The following is a 10,146-nucleotide window of genomic DNA, read 5'->3' as shown; positions in this document are numbered from 1 at the left end:
AAACCCAAAAGAAAGCTGATTCACTTACCGATGGTGAAAAAGACGCTTTCGGGCAACCAAAAGGAGAAAGATGGAGAACGGGGAGCCAAAGTCAAGTTCAACCAAATAGATGGCTTCACAACATATCCAATGAGCTGGAAATGCAACTCTCGAGAAGAAAAGTTGAAGAAATTCAACTCCAAGGCAAAAAGACGACTTCGGAGACTGAAATGCCTATAAGGGGGCTTTTTAGCTAAACTGATGACTTTTTAAGTTGAAAACTAGTTAGCAGGGCTTAGGGCACTAGCACAAAGCATTCTTTGCACAAAAAGACCAACATTTCAAGAAAAGACATCATACGCGTATGATGTCTCACAGCATGAATTTCACATCCATTTCAACATTTGAGTGCATAGCCTCATTCCACATGTTAATCACATCCTATGAACCAAGTATCATGAGAATTGGAGTTAGAAAACCCAAGGAAAACCAAAAAGACGCAAAGTAGGCCATAAAATTGATTTTTGGTCCTAATTTTGTCAAAATAACTCCAAACTCATTGAAACTTTGTAGGATTGTTGATTAACACATCTACAAGCTATCTGGAACCAAAAAGCACCATTTTGACACAAAAGACATCATACGCGTATGATGTCTATTTGCACTTACAGAGCCAAAACTGCTCATTTGTCATCATACATCCATTATATATATCTAATACATGCTACATATGAAATTTGGAACCATTTGGTCAAGAGGATCACCCCATTAGCCCAATTGAGGGAAAATCCTTCACCTAAAGCCTATTTTTGGCCCAAATCCAACATACTCAAGTCCAAACCAAGATTTGAGTAGAGACAGTCCTTCACTAGTACATGGGGAGTCCACAGAACCAATCCCATGCAAAATTGATGAAAAAGACATCATACGCGTATGATGTCTCCAGAGCCATTTTTAGCCCAAAATCTATCCAAACTTCATAAATCCACTGAATAAGCCTATCTAAAGCCAAATCCAAGCTTATAGAGAAATTTGGTCCAAAAATACACTAAAAGACATCATACGCGTATGATGTCTCACTATGTGATTTTGGCACCTCAGGGCTTCAACCACCAAACAGAAGTGATCTACATGCCATTTGAAAGTGAACCACCAAGTTTTATCCAATTTGGATCATAAAATCCAATTCCCTTTCAAAATTTTGCCAAGAGCCGGAACTGGACTAAATTGGCCAAAACTTGACCAAATGGGATCCAAACTCAAATCCAAGCATATGATAATCATGTATACACTATCAGCTACAAGCACAACCAATATGAAGTCATTTTGACACAAAAGACATCATACGCGTATGATGTCTCCAGCATGATTTTGAGCCCATTTTGCATATTTTTTCACCTACCTTGCATCCTTAGGCCCTGAATAGCTCATGTTTCAATTTTCAAGTCATTTGGATAGTTAAAAGCTTCACTTCGGCTTTCAGTACTAAAAAGATGCTAACTTCTGAAATTGGAGTTACAGGATCCATGGATTCCACCAAGTCATCGGCAACGAAGAGAAAAAGACCGACAATCAAAGATGCTATTGCAGAAGCGGAACCCTTTGACATTCCAGCAGAAACCCTCAAGCCAACCAAAACTTGGGTGGAGGAAGCAGTATTGGAGAAAGAGGGAATAAAGATCTACCAGGGGACTTTCAGAGATCCCCAAGGGCAAGCGGTGGATGTACCGATGATCCCACAGGAATTGGTAGATTATAGCAGGTCAAGAGACATCAGCAGGTACCTGGAAAGGGCAGACTTGCACAGTTTCTTCACCTCGAGACCATCAGGTGTGGATACAAGAAGAGTGTACGAGTTGGCAACATCCATTCAGAAGGATGGAAAAGCCACATTGACAACCTAGATGGAGGAAAGGTTGGCTGAACAAATACCCAGCCTACCTCATCTACTTGGTGGAGGCACCAAAGGAGATTCGGGAGGATGCAACCTTCTGCCCGGTGCCAAGAGTCAGAAACTGGAAAGAGCATGGCAAGATTGCAGAAAAGAAGCCAAATTGGCTTAATTATCCCAGGATGCCAGGACCAAAGACAGGAGAGAGAATAGGTAAAGCCTACATGGTGAAAACCCTAACGGGCACCATCGAGCTCTTTACTGGCTCTCCTGACCTTTCATGTCAGATGCTCAAGAAAATCTGCAGGACTCTCTTAGCTTGCATTGAAGTGTTCGCGCCAGATAAAGCCACGACCTCGAGTCTACTATCGACGGCCGACACAGTGACTGATATGATGTACGATCTTTCATTGCAGCCTTCTCCAAAAGTGTTACACCTCCTATACCAAAGGATTATGTTTTTGCCTAGCTTCCACATGCAAACATTCGAAGAAGCTTTCTACACCGGCTTTTTCACCCACAAAAGCAAAATATTCGGCCCAACCTTGACCATCGACAACCTACGATAGGAATCACATTTGCAGATGCTCAAGACGACAGGACTTTATTGACCAAGCATAAAAGTCATGTCAGGGACGACATGAACGCGGAGGGGGGGGAGTGTTGAGCCAGCAGAGGATCACACCCACATTTTTGCTCACACTCATCATTTTGTAACCATTGATTGTAATAAATGTCTTTCCGACATTAATTTTGATTTGAGCCATTCATTAAGTAACGGGACTCAATTGAGTTTCCAGCTTGTAATCCCGAAGTAATTTCACTTGCTGATGTAATTAGTTAGAGATGTTCTCACCTCCAAGGTTGAGGTATATAAGCCAAAGTTTTTGTAACCTAAGGGGATTCAGATTATTAATCAAAGTGAGTTTTTGAGCGCCGTGACTGTGTCTGAGAGAGAGAGAGAGAGAGAGTCTTATCTACTTGCTACGCGAGCTACGGAGCCGCCATTGGAGAAGCGACACCGCCATTGTGTTAGCAACGGCGAGAGCTACGCACAGATACCAAGAGTGCGCGCTATCGGCTTCTATGTGTGGTAAGTTCCTACGAGCTTCGGTGTGAGTTTTCTTCCAACTTGTGTGTCGGAATGGAGCATGCAGCATATCTATAGAACCACAACGAGTAGAGCTACACATTAGTACCATCGGGGTCAAGTTTTGATCACCTGTATTTTTCGGCCTGCCTTCATACGCGTTTACCGCACGGAGTGGTTATAGGTTGATTTTTCAGTTCAAGTCTTTAGGGTGTTGTTCTTACCTAGTGTATAGACTTCCCCTTGAGTTTGAGATCAATTCAATGATTCTAGATCCTGTTTCGTATAGCATTCGTTCGTAGTACGGATTTCAGTCACTTGCGTATTTTAGAACTTAGATTTGATTTCCTTAGTAGTGATTGTCATTAGAAGGTCGAGTAGGTGATTTGACACCCACCTAGTTGTTTCCATGCGCCTGCGGGTCAAGCTCCGTCCTCATCTGACAAATTCTGTTGTTGGTTGAGTTCTCGCTATTTAGCTTCCGCTAGCGGAGTAACCGCCTTAACAACCACTCTCTATGGGGTGTGACATGAAAACTTGCACCAGAATCAAGAATCCAATTCTGTGAATAACCCTCATCCTGTGTAACCAAAGCATTTGGAGTGAGTTATGAAGTGAAAATGAGAGCATGTGAGGAATCTGTTGTCACCTCTGCATTAATCTCTATTCGCATAATGATCATCACTAGAGGAGGAGCATCCTCTACTGCAGTGGTAGGTATGGGAGACTCAACCACATTGAGCTCCTCAATCTTTACCATACTTTTGCCTTTGCCAGAATTATCCTTTTGCATGTTTTTCTGATCTCTTAGGAAACTTTGACAATCCTTTTTGTAATTGCCCTTCTTGTGGCAGTAGTAACACTCGACATTTCTGGCACTGCGGTCTCTACTTGAGTTCCTGTGTTTGCTTGGACTACGAGGATTTTGCTCTCTACTTTTGTTGCTTTTGTATTTTTTTCATGTCATGGCCTCTTGCCTTCGTTGAACTACCAGCCATATATGCATCTCCATGACTAGCACCGTCGAGATATTTACGACAAATTTCTTCAGTGAGAAACACATATGTGACAGCATTGAACACTAACTTGCCATTCGGAGCCCAATTGCTAATGGCTGTGCAAAAAATGTCCCATGAACTGGGTAGAGAGCATAACAAAAATATAGACTTGAGTTTGTCGTCAAACTTCTTAAAGCCTTGAGATGTCAACTGACTGAACAAGGAGTTGAACTCATTTAAGTGACCAAAAACTATGCTACCTTCTTTCATGTTGAGCTTCATAAGCTTTTTCATGAGAAAATCTTTGTTGGATGCACTTTGCTCTTCCATGTTGAACATAAGCTATCCCAAAGTTCCTTGGTTGTTGTCTTCCCTATGATAGTGAAGAACACTGACTCGGCTAGATGTAGACATATCGTAGCCATGGCTCTCGCATCCAAAAGCTCCCACAGAGCTTGCCTATAGTCATCATCCTCCTCTACAGGCACTTTCAATGGTTCTGATAGGCCTTTGTTTGTAAAAACATCTTTCATGCGCTCTTTCCACATGATGAAGTTGCTGGCATCGAACTTGCAAATGAAATACTCCTTTTCTGAAGAAGAAGCCATCACTCACAAGAGGGTTTGAGAGGTGCTAAACTATGGCGAGAAGCTGCAGAAATTTGGGCAGACTAACCTTTCTATCGGGAGTAAAATCTCAACCAAAATAGGCTCAAAAGTGCCAATAATCAAAGTCACTACTCGCGGGAAAGAAATCCGGCAGAGTCTCTTTTGTATGAAGAGTCAAAACTCAACTCAAAATACGCATAAATTTTCCAACTACACTAACTGGGCATCTACTGCACAAAACCACTGCTGTGTGACCGCCAACTCGACGTCAAAAGCACAAAGACCAGATACATATCCTATGGCAAGGGTACCGTAAAGGAGAACTCCAACTACCTGTATCACCAAAGGTGTCTCAACATTCGAGCATGACCCAACTCAAAGAAAACCTAATGCTATCGACCCTCCAAAAGGCTAATGCAGACACAAATGGACTAGCCACAGTCTTAGAAAGGACTCTTTCGGTACAAATCTCAAAAACGACCGGAAAAAACTGCCAAAATAGCCAAAAATGGCTCCACACTTAGTACAGTGGGCAGTGTCTGCAGCTCAACATACATGAGTGAACCGCCCTCAAACAGGCGCCAAGAACTGCTATATGCAGTAAGAGTGATCCCTGTGGGGATATCTGCTCTCAAAAGAGCTTAGTAGCACTAGGTGTGCTCACACAAAAATGCATCTATCAACGCATCTATCCGCAGAGAATCTGTTGTCGAAATGACTTTCAAATTGCCTGTGAAAGCGCCGTGTTTGGGAACTTGGAGAATTTGTGTATAGTGGCAGGCTGACAAACCTCCTATAAACTGTAACATGTGTATCGATGTCACTGATTTCTGTCGTCGAGTAGAAATGCGCTAGTCGAATAGCCGCCAAAGCTGTCATAGCCAAAAATTGTGTCGTGTACCACGATCGGTGCACTCGGTGCCGATCCCGGGTGTCACTCCTCTATTGTAAAGGTATCTCACATGTGCTTGCACAGCTGTCAATTGCAAAAAAATATCATCCGCATGAAACCGGTGTCGGATCGGATATCTAGGAATCCGTCGCAGTTTGTAAGAATGTCGAGCCGGTGTGCTAGAATGGTGTTGAAAATCGATGTGCAAATGCGGAGCAGTTAATTGCTGATGTTGGAAAGTCGGAGCTCTCTCTCTCTCTCTCTCTCTCTCTCTCTCTCTCTCTCTCTCTCTCTCTCTCTCTCTCTCTCTCTCTCTCTCTCTCTCTCTCTGTGTGTGTGTGTGTGTGTGTGTGTGTGTGTGTGTGTGTGTGTGTGTGTGTGTGTGTGTGTGTGTGTGTGTGTGTGTGTGTGTGTGTGTGTGTGTGTGTGTGTGTGTGTGTGCGCCTAAGAGTGATGACGATGTCGATGTCGATGTCGCCTTTCGTCGTCGAACGGAAGTGGCTAGCCGAGTAGCCGCAGACGCCGAGGTCGACGCTGATATCAATACCGAAAAAAATTTGTGCACATTGTGTGTGTGTGTGTGTGTGTGTGTGTGTGTGTGTGTGTGTGGTGTGTGTGTGTGTGTGTGTGTGTGTGTGTGTGTGTGTGTGTGTGGAAATCAGAGAGTCCGGAGGCGGAGATGGGAAATCGAAGACGATTTCGGAGCCGGATTTTGCAACCGCTGTTTTGCTCTCTCTCTCTCTCTCTCTCTCTCTCTCTCTCTCTCTCTCTCTCTCTCTCTCTCTCTTCTCTCTCTCTCCTCTCTCTCTCTCTCTCTCTCTTTCTATCACCTTTATCTCACAATCAACTACTCGCTTTGCTAGCAACTCGGTGTTCGGGAAGAGGAGTCGAGGAATGGCGAAGAGTCGGGTGGGGCTCCATGGGAAGTTAACCTTGCACACAAGCAAGTATGAAATTAAATATTTTTTAAAATTATTTCAGTCGAGCCTGGCTCTATCGTACTAACGAGCTTCACGAGCATGAGCATTGGGAAGTGAGGGTGTATGTGGGTTCTATGTCTGTTACCACATAAGCTTGCAATCACTATGTGTGTGTGTGTGTGTGTGTGTTGGGGGGGTTGGGTGGGGGGGTGGGGGGGGGGGGGGGGGGGGGGGGGGGGGGGGGGCAGTTCTAAATCTATATATATACGCAAACGAACACTAACTGTTCACTGACCAACAATTCTAGAAAAGTACAATGGATTTGTACAATAATTTATTTGCAGTTGAAAATAAATTTTGTACAAGGTAATGAAGATAACAGAATATAGCTCGGGAAACCGCAAACCCAAAGTCTAGGAAATTTTGCTTCACATTAAGAGATCCACCATTTGTTAAGAACAGAATGTTTTAATCAAGGAAGGTAGCCCTCACCTGCACCCATAGCCACAAGAAAAAAATTCGTTAGCACGTGACTGTACACAGGTGATGCTGGGCATCCCAGTTGTTATCCATGTCACCATAAAAAAAACATAGTTCTTAACTTGTAATTTGTTCTTTTAGATAAAAAAAGTTTTTTAGATAAAAAAGTTTCTTGGCTTTTCTGCCAATCTGATACGGAAAGTGACAAATCCCATAGAGCAGCCATAAATCTGGTTTATTTCTTGATTATATTGTTTTTTATAAAAAGCTTTCTTTACCAATCCTTAAGATTTTAGGAGTTAAGGACAATATCAAAATTTAACCAGAACTTCATCCCTAACCATATTGGAGCGACTTATATTCTATAGATTTATGCACAAGCAATCTTAAGCCATACCTAATCTTACCAATTCCTTGTATATACACAACTTTTTGAAACTCGTCCTATTTTTGGAACCACTTTTATAACCAAGCTGAAATATCCCACAAAAAAAAAACTCAGTATTTACCACTTTACATACCTGAGATACCCCCATCTTAGATAAATTCACTACCTTTATCAACAAATAACCTTGTTATTATGTCATGTCCAACATACTGCTGCCTCATGTCAGCTAACAATTGTATACCAAAATACACTAGACGACTCAGTCACTTAGAGCCAGCTCAGACACCGTCCAAGAAAGAAATATCTTAAAAGTCTCCGGCTAGGCTCAGCTAAAGGGAGAAATTATGACATACTCATCGTATCAAGCACCTTTTTTAATCAACCTACTAGAAGCATTTTGTGGTATAAACAGCAAGATGTTAGAAAAAGACCAGTTAATATATACTTGAGAGAAAAATAAAAAGCTTGCAGTCAATGGCCAGCAAATATTATTGAATATTTCGAGGGTCCAACGAACTATGGCTAGTAAAAATCAGTGTATATGCTGACTTGGTGAGCAATAACAGGAAAAATTCACTAATATTCCCAGCTTGTGGAGTACTATGGTAAAAAAAGTCCAAGTAAATTTGAAACCAGCTATCTACCACACTCCTGTATATGATGCCACTCATTTCCTACAAAATATCCGAAACTAGGGCAATACACCCGAAGTATTCAGTAATTCCAGAATGTCTTTTAGTTAAATCAATAAAATAGACGCCTTTTCTAAAAAAATCAATCCAAGATCTGTTACATTATCTAGAGTACTGCAATTCAATTTGTTTTCCAACTTACCAAGGTAACCAAACCATCAGGCTCACTGTTTTGAGTTTATTTTTAAGTTAATTTTTCTATGAAATTCCAGCATTTATTCAGAGCCCTGAAGTACCCACTACATAAGTGCTTACCTTCTTTTGAGAAGTTAAAAAAACCTCATAGAAGTACCAATTTCCATTTAGACACCATGCCATAGTAATCAGTACAGTCATTCATTAACATATCCTCGAAACCTGGCAGTAATCTCAGCTAAAAAACTGTTTTCAGAACCCAGACATTATTCGCCACACCGCTTTTTCCACGAAAATCTAACATTATTAGAGAATCACTACTTCACATCTGTTATTAAGTAAACCTATAGTAAAATTCCCAATGATTCTTAGCAATATGAGCTACATACCATAAACAAGGACGAAACGGATTTTCAGAGCCTGGTTCTTTTTACAAAAGGACAGATTGAGCAAATTTCCAAAATTTTCATTTTCCAAAGAAATAAGCTACAGCCAGATCTTCCGGCTCAGACAATCTTTCAACAGACTCAAGAGCAAAACAGATTTATGTTAACCTGTAGATTAGGAGCCGAGGAAGCCTCCACAATCGTCTTCTCAGATTTTTTCGGCATGTTGAGCCAACAGCATTCAGCAGATAATCACTCACACAGTATTGAACTCACACACACAGAGAGGTGAAAACAGAAAACGCTGCTAAGTGAGTATGAATACTCACCTTGTGAGTCATTTATACATGTTGATGCCCATCTGCAGAAGACGCGACACCCAATTGTACCAGTCACCTACAATCGAGGTCGCTAATGAGGGAAAATCCTCAAGGATTACCCCCAGCCAAAGATCCAGCAGTTACAGGCCCTTTCGCACTATTTCTACTTACCCTAATCGGCTGCAAACCCACACCCCAGTACAGGCGATAGCGTGCAGCAGGAGTCACGATCAATTAATGCAGGGAATACAAAACCAACCACAGAGCATTTTCATTTACCCTAAAAAAAGTAAAGATAGTTTTAAGTTACATGCAAGGACAGGCCATATTGTCCGCCACCTCATGGCCCCAAATATCAATGTATTCCCATAGTCTATACCCGGTCCGAGTTATTGCATCCAGCCTTGGAAGACCATACCCAGCAGCTCTCATATAATTCCCCGAACCATACAGTAAGCTCATGTCATGCTAAAAGGTGAGAGATTTAAACATTATTGGGTAGTTTTTATTATTTCCATTTTGGTCTCGGAGTCGTAAAGTGGGTTCATAAAAGAGAAAGTGATATTTTTACAAAAAACCGAGTCTAGAGTAACTTTTCCGGAGCAACTCCAGCTACATTGTACACCCAGTGTAACAAACCCTGCTACATAGCATTTTCTGAACAATGAACAGATAGTATTAAGTTAAATGCAAGGACAATTCATATTGTACACCACATACCCAATTGCAATAGATAACAATCTATTCCCATAGTCGATACCTGGTCCGTAAATTTGTTAAGAGTTTATTGTATCAAGCCTCGGATGATCATAAATAGCAGGTTTACACCTACTTCCCAACCCTATAGTAAGCTTTATGTCATTCAGCTATCCACTAGGGTAAAATATGTGCCGATCTTAACGGTGAGAGTATAATGAGTTTTGGGTAATCTATTTTCTTTCCAATCTGGTCTAGGAGTCATAAAAAGTGGGTCTATAAAAGATGGGTGATATTCTTACAAAAACCAAGTCCAGAGTAACATTTCCGGAGTTAGCATCTTCAGCTAATTTGCTTACCCATAGTATCTAACAAATTATGGCATACAGTCAAGAACAGGTTTTTTCCATAGCCACTGCACATCTTTATCTGTCAAGTACATCTACTCGGAGAGCAACCTTACTCCGTTATGAACTTCATTTATTTCCGCAATTAGGAACCTCTGTTTCCCAAACTAAGTGGTGGACCTATCAGGACCCAGTGACGCGAGTGACTCTTTGGGGTCGTGAGCATTTCAAAAACAATATCCGATTGGCAATGGTTACTGAGGCATTGGGCCTAGGGCCACAGTATTATTACATAGAACATTCAATAAAGACAGGTTTTTCAAA

Source organism: Adiantum capillus-veneris, chromosome 16, assembly GCF_014529385.1.
Source record: "Adiantum capillus-veneris isolate H3 chromosome 16, ASM1452938v2, whole genome shotgun sequence".
NCBI classification, from domain to species: domain Eukaryota; kingdom Viridiplantae; phylum Streptophyta; class Polypodiopsida; order Polypodiales; family Pteridaceae; genus Adiantum; species Adiantum capillus-veneris.
This window is presented reverse-complemented; position numbering follows the sequence as displayed.